The following is a 15,773-nucleotide window of genomic DNA, read 5'->3' as shown; positions in this document are numbered from 1 at the left end:
TTGATACGAAGTGGAACTAGTCAGATTACAAGATATATATACATGCATGAATAGTGCTAATATTAATATTACTGAAATTTTTAGTTCTACACATGCAACTACATTCAGAGGTAGAAATTTTTTTTTCTTTTACCAGTTCTGAAACACAGAAAGTCGTTCATGGAATAGAAGGAATTGATCTGCTACCTGCCAGACACTTTATGTTGTCGGGCAAATGATCAAAGATTTTTGTTGCTGAATAATGTACTCCTTTTTGAGCAACTGACAGCTTCAATAACGGATAGGAAAGGTCGTTTTTCCATCCGGTGTTGTCCGTATGAACATTACTGTTCCTCGCGAACTGAGATGGATTATTTATGACGATTTTCATTAGCGAATGTATGTACTCTGATGGTTGCAGTTAAGATACCTAACTCCTTGAAAAGATGCCTACATGACGCCCTTGGGTGAACACCACTAATTATTCTCACTGACCTCTTTTGTGCAATCAATACTTTAAGTGGCGAGTTACCTCAGAAAACTATTCCATAATACATTATTGAGTGGAAATGTGCACAGTACGTTAGGAGGTTGATCCGTTTATTAGCAAGACTAGGGATTATACGAAGAGCGAAAGAAGCTAAATTATTTGAGAAGCTCAATAGTATGCTTCTTCCAGTTCAAGTTGTCATCAATGCGAACACCCAAAAATTTGGAGAAATCTACCCTGTTAACTGAGCCCTGTTCATATCCTACATAAACTGTCGGTATGACTCTATTCGGTGTACAGAACTGGATATAGCGAGCTTTTTTAAAAAAAAAAATTAAGGGAGAGTCCGTTTTCTGAGAACTACTTAATAATTCTTTGAAAGACATCCTTAACAATATATTCAGCTGCTTTTTCTAGAGTGGGATTTATTATAGCAGTCTTGTCAACTGCAAAAAGTGCTAGTTCTGCTTGCTGAACGTTAAATGAGAGGTCATTCACATGAATAAGGAACAGCAGAGGACCCAAAATTGAATCCTGTAGGGCTCCCTTTGTGATAACTCCCCATTCACTACAATTTACCATCCTCCCAACATTATTTATGTTACTCAGCACAACGTTTTTCTTTCTGTTCGTTAAGTGTGGTTCAAACCAGCTGTGTGTGTATAGCCTTCAATTCCATAAAACCTGAGTTTTTCTAAGAGTGTGACATGATCTACACAGTCAAATGCCTCAGGAAGATCACAAAAAAATACCAAATGGCGATAATTTGTTATTTACAGGTGGTACTATTTGATGGATAAATGTGTAGATAGCCTTCTCAGTCGAGTAACCCTTCCGTAATTCGAACTGTGACTTGCTGAGTAAATTATTTTCACTTAAATGTGAGACTACTCTTGAATACATAACTTTTACGAATATTTTAGAAAATGAACTCACCAATGAGATTGGTCTATAATTATTTAAGTCACTCTTGTCCCCTTTCTTATGAAGAGGTTTAACAATTGCGTATTTCAATCTGTCTGGAAAAAATTCCCTGTGCCAGCGAAGTACTAGGCACAGTGCAATGGCGCAACTGCAATTTGTACTCAGGCGATTCTCGTAAAAAGTTTTTCCACCTCATTATGACCGCACGGCTGAAATTAACAGACTTTCAACGCGAAATGGTAGTTGGAGGTAGACGCATGAGACATGCCATTTCGAAAATCGTTCGGTAATTCAATATTCCGAGATCTACAGTGTCAAGAGCATACCAAGAATACCACATTTCAGGCAACACCTTCCATTACGGCCAATGCAATGGGCGACGTCTGCAGCTCGTGGTCGTGCGGTAGCGTTCTCGCTTCCCACGCCCGGGTTCCCGGGTTCGATTCCTGGCGCGGTCAGGGATTTTCTCTGCCTCGTGATGACTGGGTGTTGTGTGACGTCCTTAGGTTAGTTAGGTTTAAGTAGTTCTAAGTTCTAGGGGACTGATGACCATAGATGTTAAGTCCCATAGTGCTCAGAGCCATTTGAACCAATGGGCGACGTCTTTCACTTAACGACCGAGAGCAGCGGCGTTCACGTAGAACTGTCAGTCCTAACAGACAAGCAACACTGAGTGCAATAACCGCAGAAATCAATGAGGGACGTACGACAAAGCTATGCTCCATCGCATCCAAGTCAAAACAGATGTTCAAAGCGGCCTCTATGGAATGCAATGCACGCGTTCTCATGACACATAATGGATTATCGTACTCTTTCGCTTACACCATGCTGGCGGACTACTTGCCTGGAGCTTGTACTTGCCTTCTTCTGAGTACTAGGATTCATCCCAATACCCCGTAGAACTCGGTCTTCCAGATCTGGTACATGCGCAGACAGCCCATTCGTTTGACTGAAGACTCATGATCACACAAACGCCCAAAAACGTCTCAATATGTTGTGTGACGTGGCTGGTGTCTGTGAGTGTACCTCTAGACCGTTTCCATCTGCTTGGCCGCACACAAACAGCATCGCGGCTTCGTCCCGATATTAATACCGTACCATTTTTTCTGCTTCGCTTCGTGAATCACACAGCCTGCCAACACGCAAGGCACACACGGCACGTGGCCAGAGGAAATGACTCGTCAGCACCTTCTATCGAGGCAAAGATGCTCACAGGACCTTCTCTCCTCCATTTCCAGCGAGGAATCTCTCCCTGCAGTTTGTCGTTTTTATTAATATTCACACTGTGTAAGATTTTCCACTCTTCCTCCTACTTTTCTTAACATTCCGGTTTAGAATTTGATGCATCTAGTTTCTTCACGGTAAATGATGACAGCCAAACAGTTGCAGGATAAAGATTTATTACAATTCTTGACCACGGTTTCGGTATATATAAATATACCGTCATCAGAAGTAAAATACTTAAAATTACATCCTGCAATGGAGATTAATAAAAATAGTACTGATGCTAAGCTGTGTTCGCATCGACTCTCTGCCCATAATCATGTTGTATAAATGGAGATGATGTTTTAACTACTGACGACGCCTTTGGCACAATTGTTTTTTAATAAATTATCCTGCAACTGTTTTGGCTGTCATCACTTATGCTGTTTCAGCTATGTTTAAAATCTTGGCATCTAGTTTCCTATCTATGCCAACGGCCTTTCCACAGTGGTGGCATTGGTTCCCGTCGGATCACCGAGGTTAAGCGCTGTCGGGCTGGGATAGCACTTGGATGGGTGACCATCTAGTCTGCCGAGCGCTGTTGGCAAGCGGGGTGCACTCAGCTCTTGTGAGGCAAACTGAGAAGCTACTTGACTGAGAAGTACCGGCTCCGGTCTCGTAAACTGACATGCGGCCAGGAGAGCGGTGTGGTGACAGCATGCCCCTCCATAACCGCATCCAGGGACGCCTTTGTGTAAAGACGACACGGCGGCCGGTCGGTACTGTTCGGCCTTAATGGCTTGTTCGGGCGAATTTTAGCTTAGTATTAGTTTCTACATCTACATCTACACCTACATCTACATACATACTCCGCAATCCACCATACGCTGCGTGGCGGAAGGTACCTCGTTCCACAACTAGCATCTTCTCTCCCTGTTCCACTCCCGAACAGAACGAGGGAAAAATGACTGCCTATATGCCTCTGTACGAGCCCTAATCTCTCTTATCTTCGTGGTCTTTCCGCGAAATGTAAGTTGGCGGCAGTAAAATTGTACTGCAGTCAGCCTCAAATGCTGGTTCTCTAAATTTCCTCAGTAGCGATTCAAGAAAAGAACGCCTCCTTTCCTCCAGAGACTCCCACCCGAGTCCCTGAAGCATTTCCGTAACACTCGCGTGATGATCAAACCTACCAGTAACAAATCTAGCAGCCCGTCTCTGAATTGCTTCTATGTCCTCCCTCAATCCTACCTGATAGGGATCCCAAATGCTCGAGCAGTATTCAAGAATAGGTCGTGTTAGTGTTATGTAATCGGTCTCCTGTACAGATCAACCACATCTTCCCAAAATTCTACCAATGAACCGAAGACGACTATCCGCCTTCCCCACATCTGCCATTACATGCTTGTCCCACTTCATATCGCTCTTCAATGTTACGCCCAAATATTTAATCGACGTGATTGTGTCAAGCGTTACACTACTAATGGAGTATTCAGATATTTCGGGATTCTTTGTCCTATTCATCTGCATTAATTTACATCTATCTATATTTAGAGTTAGCTGCCATTCTTTACACCAATCATAATTCCTGTCCAAGTCATCTTGTATCCTCCTACAGTCACTGAACGACAACAACTTCCCGTACACCACAGCATCATCAGCAAACAGCCGCACATTGCTATCCACCCTATTCAAAAGATCATTTATGTAGATAGAAAACAACAGCGGACCTACCACACTTCCCTGGGGCACTCCAGATGATACCCTCACCTCCGATGAACACTCACCATCGTGGACAACTTACGTTTCCTTTCTATGCTCTTATTTAAGATCATACTAGCCTCTGGACTTTAGCTTACAACAGCCATATCCACCATTTTCAGTGATATACAACGTTCTACCACGATGGTCAAGATAACAACTACAAATAGCCCAACTTGCAAACAGAAATCAAGGCATCCGTTGCTGTGGAATCATGTCTCATGTAATGGGCCAGTTTACTCCAGCGAAAACGTATAAACAACGTAATACACAACCTTCATTAAGGGAGATCTTGATTTGTTTCGCGTGCCGCACACTGCGGAAAGGGCGGTCTCGCTCGAAGACACGGACGCTCCGAAAAATGACGAAAGGAACATTTCAGCACATCAGCTTATTTTTTGGGGTGTCTGGGGAGTGGGGATGGGGAGGGAGAGGTCACGAACCCCACGAAAGCCCAGCTGGATCCGCGGCGGCTGCTACGCCGCGAGTGTTGGCAGTGAATAATGTGGCCAGTGAGTCAGAGCGGCCGCAGAGTCGGGGTTGGCGCAGAGGCGCCTCGCCTGGAGAGGTGAACGGCCTGTCCGGAATGACAAACACCAACTCCCCCCCCCCCCCACCCTCTCCGCTCCCCTCCCCCACCCACCGTCTCGATCCCCGCTCTGCCCTGTTGCTCTTCTCTTCCACACCTCCCCTCCCACTCTGCACTTAACTCGCATCAGACAGCCCAGCGTGCAGGAGATGACAGCAGAGCAAAACAAATGCCACGCATTTCGTTGAAAGCTTAGCTGCTGCAAGGTCGACCATATCAAACGGCAGAGGCTCTGGTCCAAAACACACACCCCCAACGTCTCTCTCTATCTCTCTCTGCTTGGGGTTAAAGAACTACGCGGCTAGAAAATGGCTCTGAGCACTATGGGACTTAACATCTTAGGTCATCAGTCCCCTAGAACTTAGAACTACTTAAACCTAACTAACCTAAGGATATCACACACATGCCCGAGGCATGATTCGAACCTGCGACCGTAGCAGTCCCGCGGTTCCGGACTGCAGCGCCTAGAACCGCACGGCCACCGCGGCCGGCACACGGCTAGATATTCAGTCATTTAATCAAGAGGTAGTTCGTCCTAAATTAATGACATCCACCAGAAATTTGATCGGATTAATAACGTGTGTAGGGATGTTAATCTCGAGACAATGAAACCAATACTGTTGCCAGAGCTGAGAAATATGCACTGAAGACCCAAAGAAACTGGCACACGCGCCTAATATCGTTTAGGGACCCCGCGAGCACGTAGCAGCGATGCAACACGACTTGACATGGGCTCGACTAATGTCGGAAGTAGTGCTGGAGGCGCTACAGTCTGGAGCCGAGCGACCAGAACGGTCGCAGGTTCGAATCCTGCCTCGGGCATGGATGTGTGTGATGCCCTTAGGTTAGTTAGGTTTAATTAGTTCTAAGTTCTAGGCGACTGATGACCTCAGAAGTTAAGTCGCATAGTGCTCAGAGCCATTTGGCCATTTGAACACCTTGAATGCTGCAGGGCTGTCCACAAATGCGTAAGGATACGAGGGGGTAGAGATTTCTGAACAGCACCTTGCAAGACATCCCAGACATGCTCAATAATGTGCATGCCTGGAGAGTTTGGTGGCCAGCCGAAGTGTTTAAACTCACCTCGGGCCGCTCTGTGGCAATTCTGGACGTGTGGGGTGTCGCATTCTACTGTTGGAAGTGCCCGCGTCCGTTGGAATGCACATGAGTGGATGCGGATGATCAGACAGGATGCTTACGTACGTGTCACCTGTCAGAGTCGTGTCTAGACGCATCAAGGGTCCCATATTACTCGAACCGAACAAGTCCACACCATTGCAGAGCCTCCACCAGCTTGAATGGTCCCTGCTGACATGCAAGGTAGATGGATTCATGGTCTCCATACCCGTACACGTCCATCCACTTGATACGATTTGAACCGAGAATCCTCCGATCAGGCAACATGTTTTCAGTTATCAACAATCCAATGTCGCTCTTGACGAGCTCAGGCGAGGCGTAAAGCTTTTCGTGGTGCAATCATCAAGGGTATACGATTCGGACTTCGGCTCTGAAAGCCCATATCGATGATGTTTCGTTGAACGCTTCGCGCGCTGGCACTTGTTGATGGCCCAGCACTGAAATTTGCAGCACTTCGCAGAACTGTTGCACTTCTGTCACGTTGAACGATTCTCTTCAGTCTTCGTTGGGCCCGTTCTTGCAGGACCTTTCCCCTGTCGCAGCTATGTCTGACATTTCATACTTTTCCGGATTTCTGATACGGTACACTCGTCAAATGGTCGTATAGGAAAATCCCCACTTCATCGCTACCTCGGAGATGCTGTGTCCCATGGCTAGTGCGCCTACTATAACACCTTGTCCAAAGTCACTTAAATCTTGATACCCGGCCACTGTATCAGCAGCAATCGATGTAGCAACTGCGCCAGACACTTGTTATCTTATACAGGTGTTGCCGACCGCAGCGCCGTATTCTGTATGTTTACTTGCCTCTGTATTCGAATACGCATGACAATACAAATTTCTTTTGCGCTTCAGTACATATAAATATGAACTTTGCTTGTACCTAGGGCGTTCTGTCGGGTAGACCAGTCGCCTGGTGCAAGTCTGAATATTTGCCGCCACTTCTGCGACTTGCTTGTCGATGAGGATGAAATGATGATGATGAAGACAACACAACAGCCGGTACCCGAGCGGAGAAAATCTCTGCCGCGTACGGGAATCAAACCCGGGTCCCTCTCATGGCGTTCTGCAGCGCTGCCACTCAGCTATGGAGACAGACAGCTGACAAATAATTTAAGGAGAAGTAAAACAACACTCTAGGACAAAAAAAGAAGCGCGAGTAAGACATTACCCAAATGGTGCCGGGAACTGGTAAACGTGAAGCACATTTACAGACAAACAAATGATTACAATTTTAGAAACAAATGGTTGATTTATGCAAGAGAAAAAGCTTCATAAAATGAACAACTCAGTAACGCGTTGGTCGACCTCTGGCACTTATTCAAATCTTATTCGGCTTGACACTGATTGATAGAGTCGTTGGGTATCCTCCTGACAGATATCGTGCCAACTTGTCTCCAATTGGCGAGTTAGATCGTCGAAATCCCTAGCTGCTTCGAGGAACCTGCCCATAATGTTCCAAACGTTCTCAGTTGGGGAGAGACCCGGCGACCATGCTGGCCAAGGTAGGGTTTCCAAGCACGAAGGCAAGCAGGAGAGACTCTCGCCGTGTGTGGACGGGTCTTGTGTTGATCAAATATAAACCCAGAATGGCTTGCGGAGAACGGCAACAAAACGGGGCCTGTAACATCGCCGAGTACTGCTGTGCTGTAAGGTTGGTGCGAATGACAAACAAGGTGGTCCTGCTATGAGATGTAGTGGCACCCCGGAGCATCAACTCTGGCTGTTGGTCCGTATGGCGGACGAATGTCAGCTCGGAATTCCCCGCGCTTTGCGGCCTCTCCAGGTATTGCTTGTCATCGGAGCTCAGTTCGAAGCAGGGCTACCCACAGACCACTATTCTACTCCAGTCAATGAGATTCCAGTCCGTAGAGACGTGTCTGGAAACGCGCAGTGATACCAACCTGACTGTCAACGGGTTTGTTTATAACAACTTTCCTCCTGCCAGTCACGATTTTATTTTATTCATATTTTACTCGACGCGTTTCGGAAAATGATTCCCATTTTCAAATGTGCTTTCTTTTTTTAATATGCAGTTTTTTCGTAATGTTTTGCATCTGTGAGGTTCTGTTTCGTTTTGTTGACTTCACAGCAATGTACAAAAAAAAAAAAAAAAAAAAAAAAAAAAAAAAAAAAAAAAAAAAAACGCGCAATTCTTACTTACTTAACGATTTTTATACCTATTTAGTAGCGAAATATGGACAAATTGTACTTGCAGTGTCTCGCACATGTTAAGTATCACACACAACTTTCAGTGCATAGTATACACCTAGAATAACTTATATAAACAAGCCTTTACACAGATGTTTTTAGGGCTCAGATGATGACGACAATGTTGTTTGGTTTGCGGGGCGCTTAACTGCGCGGTCATGAGCGCCCGTACAAAGTCCTAATTTTTACATAGTCCAATTTGTTTTTTACACAATCCAATCTAGTCACTCTCACAAATGATGAGGACAATACAAACAGCCAATCGCCGGACAGAGAAAGTAGTTCACAGTGATAATGTTACAAGTCTCCTACAGAGTATGATACACTTTTGCACAGAGGGCACTTATCTTAACAATATGGATTATAATTTGCTTACATCTATTTTACAATGGTCCTTATTTCTATGTCTGTGAGGCAACGGCCTTGCCGCAGTGGATGCACCGGTTCCCCGAGAGGGGGGAGGGGTGGGGGGGCTAGTCACACGACATTTACATTTACCTTCATTGCAGCAATAGGCGATACTGAACGTGTCTGACCTTCCAGATTGAGATGCACCGGTTCCCCGAGAGGGGGGGGGGGCTAGTCACACGACATTTACATTTACCTCCATTGCAGCAATAGGCGATACTGAACATGTCTGACCTTCCAGATTGAGATTTTCACTCTGCAGCGGAGTGTGCACTGATATGAAACATCCTGCCAGCTTAAAACTGTGTACCGGACCGAGACTCGAACACGGGACCTTTCCCTTTCGTGAGCAAGTGCTCTACCATGTGAGCTACCCAAGCACGACTCACGCTCCGTCCTCACAGATTTACTTCCGCCAGTACCAAGAGAGTTTTAAGCTGCCATGAAGTTTCATGTCTGACCTTGCTTGCCTCTCACAGGCGGGAACCAGGAGTTCCAATGAAACTAGTACGGCGTGTTTGTTGCAAGCTAACTGAATATCGTAAGACCAAATCTTAGCGCGTGAAATTATGACCATAAAAATGTTATGATCGCTCTTTATTGAACAGCCCTCGTAGATTGGTGGTACACTCTATCTTAAAGAGAAGCAGTAAATACCTATTTGCCACTGTTCTGATTTTATTCACGAGGTTTGTGCAGAGCCAGGACTCGACGCCCGGACCCCAGGCAACCCCTCCTGTCTCAGAGCTCCGGCCGTCACCTCTGGAGGAACGTGATCGGCACACCACTGGGTCTGCACGATCCAGAGGTTGAGAAGGAAACAGCTGGAGATGAAGCAGACACTTCGACTCGTGAAACTTTCTGGAAGATTAAAACTGTATGCCGGACCGAGACTCGAACTCGGTAAGTCGGAAATACCTATTTGTTCGAAGGAGAGCTTCTGTAAAGTTTGGAAGGTAGGAGACGAGGTACTGGCAGAAGTAAGGCTGTGAGGACGGGGCGTGAGTCGTGCTTGGGTAGCTCAGTTGGTAAAGCATTTGCCCGCGAACGGCAAAGGTCCCGAGTTCCACAGTTTTAATCTGCCAGGAAGCTTCACATCAGCGCACACTCTGCTGCAGAGTGAAAATCTCATCCTGGACTTCGATGGCCGGCCGGTTATAGGCGTTACAGTCTGGAACCGCGCGACTGCTACGGTCACAGGTTCGAATCCTGCCTCGGGCATGGATGTGTGTGATGTCCTTAGGTTAGTTAGGTTTAAGTAGTTCTAAGTTCTAGGGGACTGATGACCTCAGCAGTCAAGTCCCATAGTGGCTCAGAGCCATTTGAACTTCGACTCATGATGACGAGTACGAAACTCTTCGAAACATTTAGACGTGACTAGAAGGTGACGCGAGAAGATTTCATCAACAAAAATGTTATTTCCACTTACTATTTTCTAAGTTACAGAGAACAATTGCTAATCTCAGACAGCCTGTATAATTTCGCGCGTGCCTTTAAGCCGCAGCGCTGCGTTGCGGCGGCGCCTGGCTGTAAACAAGTGTATGTGGGTGCCGCCCACGCCGGCCCGGCGAAGCGCGAGACGAGACGACAGCAGCGGAGGAGAGACGCGACAGGAGGCCCAGAAATAAATGGTGGCGTCGCGGCGGCGCTGGGACCGCATTTAGCAGCGTCACAGGAGGCGGAGGCGCGGCGCAGCTGCGGCCGGCGGGACCACACGTGATGCGGACCCCCGGTACCATCTACACACGGCGGACGTACACTGCTTCTCTGTACACAGGGTGTCACAAAAAGGTACGGCCAAACTTTCAGGAAACATACCTCACACACAAACAAAGAAAATATGTTATGTGGACATGTGCCCGGAAACGCTTACTTTCCATGATACAGCTCATTTTATTACTTCTCTTCCAATCACATTAATCATGGAATGGAAACACACAGCAACAGAACGTACCAGCGTGACTTCAAACACTTTGTTACAGGAAATGTTCAAAATGTCCTCCGTTAGCGAGGATACATGCATCCACCCTCCGCCGCATGGAATCCCTGATGCGCTGATGCAGCCCTGGAGAATGGCGTATTGTATCACAGCCGTCCACAATACGAGCACGAGGAGTCTCTACATTTGGTACCGGGGTTGCGTAGACAAGAGCTTTCAAATGCCCCCATAAATGAAAGTCAAGGGGGTTGAGGTCAGGAGAGCGTGGAGGCCATGGAATTGGTCCGCCTCTACCAATCCGTCGGTCACCGAATCTGTTGTTGAGAAGCGTACGAACACTTCGTCTGATATGTGCACGAGCTCCATCGCGCGTGAACCACATGTTGTGTTGTACTTGTAAAGGCACATGTTCTAGCAGCACAGGTAGAGTATCCCGTATGAAACCATGGCGGTGAATCGAGGAAGTACAGTACATACTGCCGAAACTAAAATGAGCTCTAACATGGAAATTAAGCGTTTCCGGGCACATGTCCACATAACATCTTTTCTTTATTTGTGTGTGAGGAATGTTTCCTCAAAGTTTGGCCGTACCGTTTTGTAACACCCTGTAAACCTGCTCACTGCTCAACCGACCACAAATGGGTGTAGACCCCGCCTAGCATGTTACATCTCCTGAAAATCTGTAATCGTAGCTGCGTTACTAACTGAAATTTAACTAGGACAAATTGTACCACGAACATTACGTTTTTGATGGATCTTCAATGAACCGTTGTCTTCAAACGACATGCTCTCATATTACGCAAGTTACAATAATTCTTTAACCACGTATGTTACGTTTCTCGTCATTTTATTACGAATAATGATACAATTAACGGCATGTTTTCGAGAGATCCACAGTTTTCTGGTGCTCAGAAACGGCATGTATCCATATGGGCTTCAAGAGAAAGCCAATATGGCGCCTCGCGACTCTGTACTGAAGCGAGATGGCGTGCACGTGACGTGGCTGGCGCTCTTCCGCCTCACTGGTCGGCGATCGGAATATCTGACATGCTGAATAATGCTCTGCGCGTTTAGACAACGTGCCATTCCACGCTGTGACGCCAAACTCGGATCGCTGGACGGCTGAATGGTCGCTCCGTTGGCCGACGGCTTAAGCACCTACAATAAAACATATGGTGAGCTCAAAATTTCTGTTACACACTGCAGAGCTTTGAGAGCAAGGTTTTCCCGAAAAGAGAGCAAACAAATACAATAATAAAAAGAGGAATAGAAGAAAAAAACGTAGTGTGAAAGTAATATGTGAAATAACAGATTTATTATTCTCATTATTATGTTATTCGTCTGAGCCGTGTATAGACTCGTGCTACACCTTGTGTTTAAATTGCATTGGTTTTCCTTTTCTTCTCCTGACATGTTTGTTTGATATGTTGTCTGTAATTAAGTGGCTGCTTGGTTGTCTTTTCCCTCTGTTATCGATATCTGCGTATTTGCTTCCGGGCAACTGCTACGGAGGAAGTGAGATCTTTGACCGGTGGCAACTTCGTGTAGTGGCACGGAAGTAGGGGCGTTGCGTGCAGAGTGTGTGGTGGACACGGGAGGGCAGTGTGGCACTCCAGCGCGGTTGTACCGAGTCGGCACGTGATGTATGTCGGCTGTGTGTCATGAGCGGGTCGAGTTGACGGAAGAGCACCCCGCGGGTTGGTTGTATACAGAATCGCCCCACGAGTAGTTGCTCCTCATTTCGCTTCTTTAAATCCTCCGTTTCAACACTGGAGTTTAAAAAGGAGACACCTACCGTGAAGGAGCGGTCACTATACCCTACAACGTTGCAGAGAAGACGTGAACTCCTGTGACAAGGCGTGTTGTCACGTGACCGTGGCGTGTTGGGTACGCTGGCGACGCGTGCGCGGTCGGATGTGTGGATCCTTGCCATCGGAGGTCGTGTACGGCCTGTTCGAGCATAACTGCAAGTTAAGTTAGTGGAAGGTTTAATCATTAAGTAGTAATTTTGTGTAACCAGCGTCTCTCCTGCCTTGTGGCCTCCGGAGACCGGGTTTCCTGTCTCTGGCACCGGTGTAATTGAAGACAGTGATCTTTCCTCCTCCTTTCGTTACTGCCCGATGGCAGTTGTAGTTTTGGCAGTTCAATTGTTTCGCTATTCTGTCGTGTGTTGTGAGTAAATTCATGCTCCTTGTTGGTTGATCATGTGGTCACTCATTCAGGACTGTGTGGTGCAATGTTTCCTTGCAAGAGGTTAGCTCTAATTCTGTCAGCAAGTTAAACCATCGTATAACAAGCTTTCGCTGGCTAAAACTCGGTGCAGTGACCAGCCTGAGAGTGGCAATTGTGTTTACGGGAGTATTTAAGTCGGTCAGTATTCCGTCTAGCCTGAGCATCCCTGAGTGGGTGATTTGTGGCCGCCTTACACGGGTCCGTCATATCTGTTATGTTCTAATGATATTCCAGGACACTTTAGTTTAAAAACTTTTTTAATTCCTCCATTCCTTTATTGCCATTAAGCCAGTGTTTGCTGAGACCTTAGATTTTTTTAAATGGCGGTGTTGGTAGTTTCACTACCTCACCGTACTTTATTAACAAAGTTCTGTTTTTACCTTAGCAGCCTGTTTACCAATGTTCTTTAAATTTTTTAAAAACTGTTGTTTTGCTATAAATGACCTGACTGCCGTCTTTCAAAAAAATTTTAAACTGTTGCATTGCTGTAAAATACTTGATTGCCGTTAGCGGCGTGTTTAAAAGGCTGTTTATTGCCGTACTGCTAGTTTCTGTAAGATACGAATAAAGCATTTGTGAAAATCTCAACTCGACAGTAAACTGCAAGAAATTTGGCCCCGTTTCCCAACTTGTGGTGTGGCTTGTAGTAGCCGTAACCGCTGTGTGTGTCACGTCGTTGTCGGCCCATGTTGATTCCGAGCATGCACAGCTGCTTCCTGCAAAAAGTGAGTATTTCAAGTCAATTAACGGACGTGTTTCCGGTGGCTGAACAGACCAATAGTGGTATAAAACATGCGCCCACACAACCCGCGCTGAATGGTTGGAGGAGGGCGGAGGTGACACCGACAGAGCTTCCCTGCTTGTCGCTTGGCCGCTTCATGGCCGCGGCGTTCTCTTTCAAACAAGTTGATAGCCGTCCACAGCACCCTCTTCCCATGTTTGTATGTTTATACCAGTCGTCTTCATGATGTGTTTTAGCCGGTTCTTAAAACGCTTGAAAGGAGCTCCGTAACATCTACTGCTACAGCCGAGTTCACCAAAATGGATTTGGCAAGGAAATCTGGTATCACTCATGCGATGAAAATGGGATGGCCATCTCAGCTGATTACCGATAATGGCCGCCTCAGTGTTGTTTAGATACGCTTCCTCGACAACAGCAGTGTTGGTCACATGGCCCTTCCTCTTAACGTTCAAGATTGTATCTCATTTTTTGATGATGGAAGCATTCATGTTTTTTGATATCACGGTGACGGCGTTAGTGTCCAAATTTCACAGCCATACACAAGTCTAGAAATGACAACGGCTCTGTACACCACGAGTTTGATTATCATTATTTCACTACTGGCCATTAAAACTGCTACACCAAGAAGAAATGCAGACGATAAACGGGTATTCACTGGACGAATATATTATACTAGAACTGACATGCGATTACATGTTCACGCAATTTGCTTACATAGATCCTCAGAAATCAGTACCCAAAACAACCATCTCTGGCCCTAATAACGGCCTTGATACGCCTGGGCATTGAGTCGAACACAGCTTGGATAGCGTGTACTGGTACAGCTGCCCATGCAGCTTCAACACGATACCACAGTTCATCAAGAGTAGTGACTGGCGTATTGTGACGAGCCAGTTGCTCGGCCACTATTGGCTAGACGTTTTCATTTGGTGAGAGATCTGGAGAATGTGCTAGCCAAGGCAGCAGTCGAACATTTTCTGTATCCAGAAAGGCCCGTACAGGACCTGCAACTTGCGGTCATGCATTATCCTGCTGAAATGTAGGGGTTCGCAGGGATCAAATGAAGGCTAGAGCCACGGGTCGTTACGCATCTGAAATGTAACGTCCACTGTTCAAGGTGCCGTCAATGCGAACAAGAGCTAACCGAGACGTGTAACCAATGGCACGTCGTACCATCACGCCGGGTGATACGCCAGTATGGTGATGACGAGTACACGCTTCCAATGTGTGTTCACCGCGATGCCGCCAAACATGGATGCGACTATCATGATGCTGTAAACAGAACCTGGATTGATGCGAAGAAATGACGTTTTCCGATTCGTGCACCCAGGTTCGTCGTTGAGTACACCATCGCAGGTGCTCCTGTCTGTGATGCAGCGTCAACGGTAACCGCAGCCACGGTCAGCGAGCTGATAGTCCATGCTGCTGCAAACGTCGTGCAACTATTCGTGCAGATGGTTGTTGTGTTGCAAACGTCACCATCTGTTGACTCAGCGATCGAGACGTGGCTGCACGATCCGTTACAACCAAGCGGATAAGATGCCTGTCACCTCGACTGCTAGTGATACGAGGCCGTTGGGATGCAGCACGGCGTTCCGTATTACCCTCCTGAACCCACCGATTCCATATTCTGATAACAGTCATTGGATCTCGACCAACGCGAGCAGCAATGTTGCGATACGATAAACCGCAATCGCGATAAGCTACAATCCGAACTTTATCAAAGTCGGAATCGTGATGGCAGGCATTTCTCCTGCTTACACGAGGCATCACAACAATGTTTCACCAGGCATCGCCGGTCAACTGTTGTTTGTGTATGAGAAATCCGTTGGAAACTTTCCTCATGTGAGCACGTTGTAGGGGTCGCCACCGGCGCCAGCCTTGTGTGAATGCTCTGAAAAGCTAATCATTTACATATCACAGCATCTCCTTCCTGTCGGTTAAATGTCGCGTCTGTAGCACGTCATCTTCGTGGTGTAGCAGTTTCAATGGCAAGTAGTGTATTATTTGTTGTCTTTTTTTTGTACCAAACCACAACACCAAGGTATCTAAGCAATCCTTCAATGTATAGAAAGTATTTGAGTCGTGCGTGGCTCGTATTTGTGTCACATCTCATTTTACATCCTGTTTTAACTGTACTACCACCTCGTTATGTTAATTT

The 15,773-nt window shown here is 46.5% G+C and overlaps 1 protein-coding gene across 1 annotated transcript in view; it reads right to left on the bottom strand.

The window, feature by feature from the left end:
- Window positions 1-15,773, bottom strand: part of LOC126292056 (RAC serine/threonine-protein kinase) — a 512,592-nt gene that overhangs the window by 316,252 nt on the left and 180,567 nt on the right. The window lies entirely within an intron of this gene.

This window comes from Schistocerca gregaria, chromosome 9 (genome assembly GCF_023897955.1).
Source record: "Schistocerca gregaria isolate iqSchGreg1 chromosome 9, iqSchGreg1.2, whole genome shotgun sequence".
NCBI lineage: Eukaryota > Metazoa > Arthropoda > Insecta > Orthoptera > Acrididae > Schistocerca > Schistocerca gregaria.
This window is presented reverse-complemented; position numbering and strand designations above follow the sequence as displayed.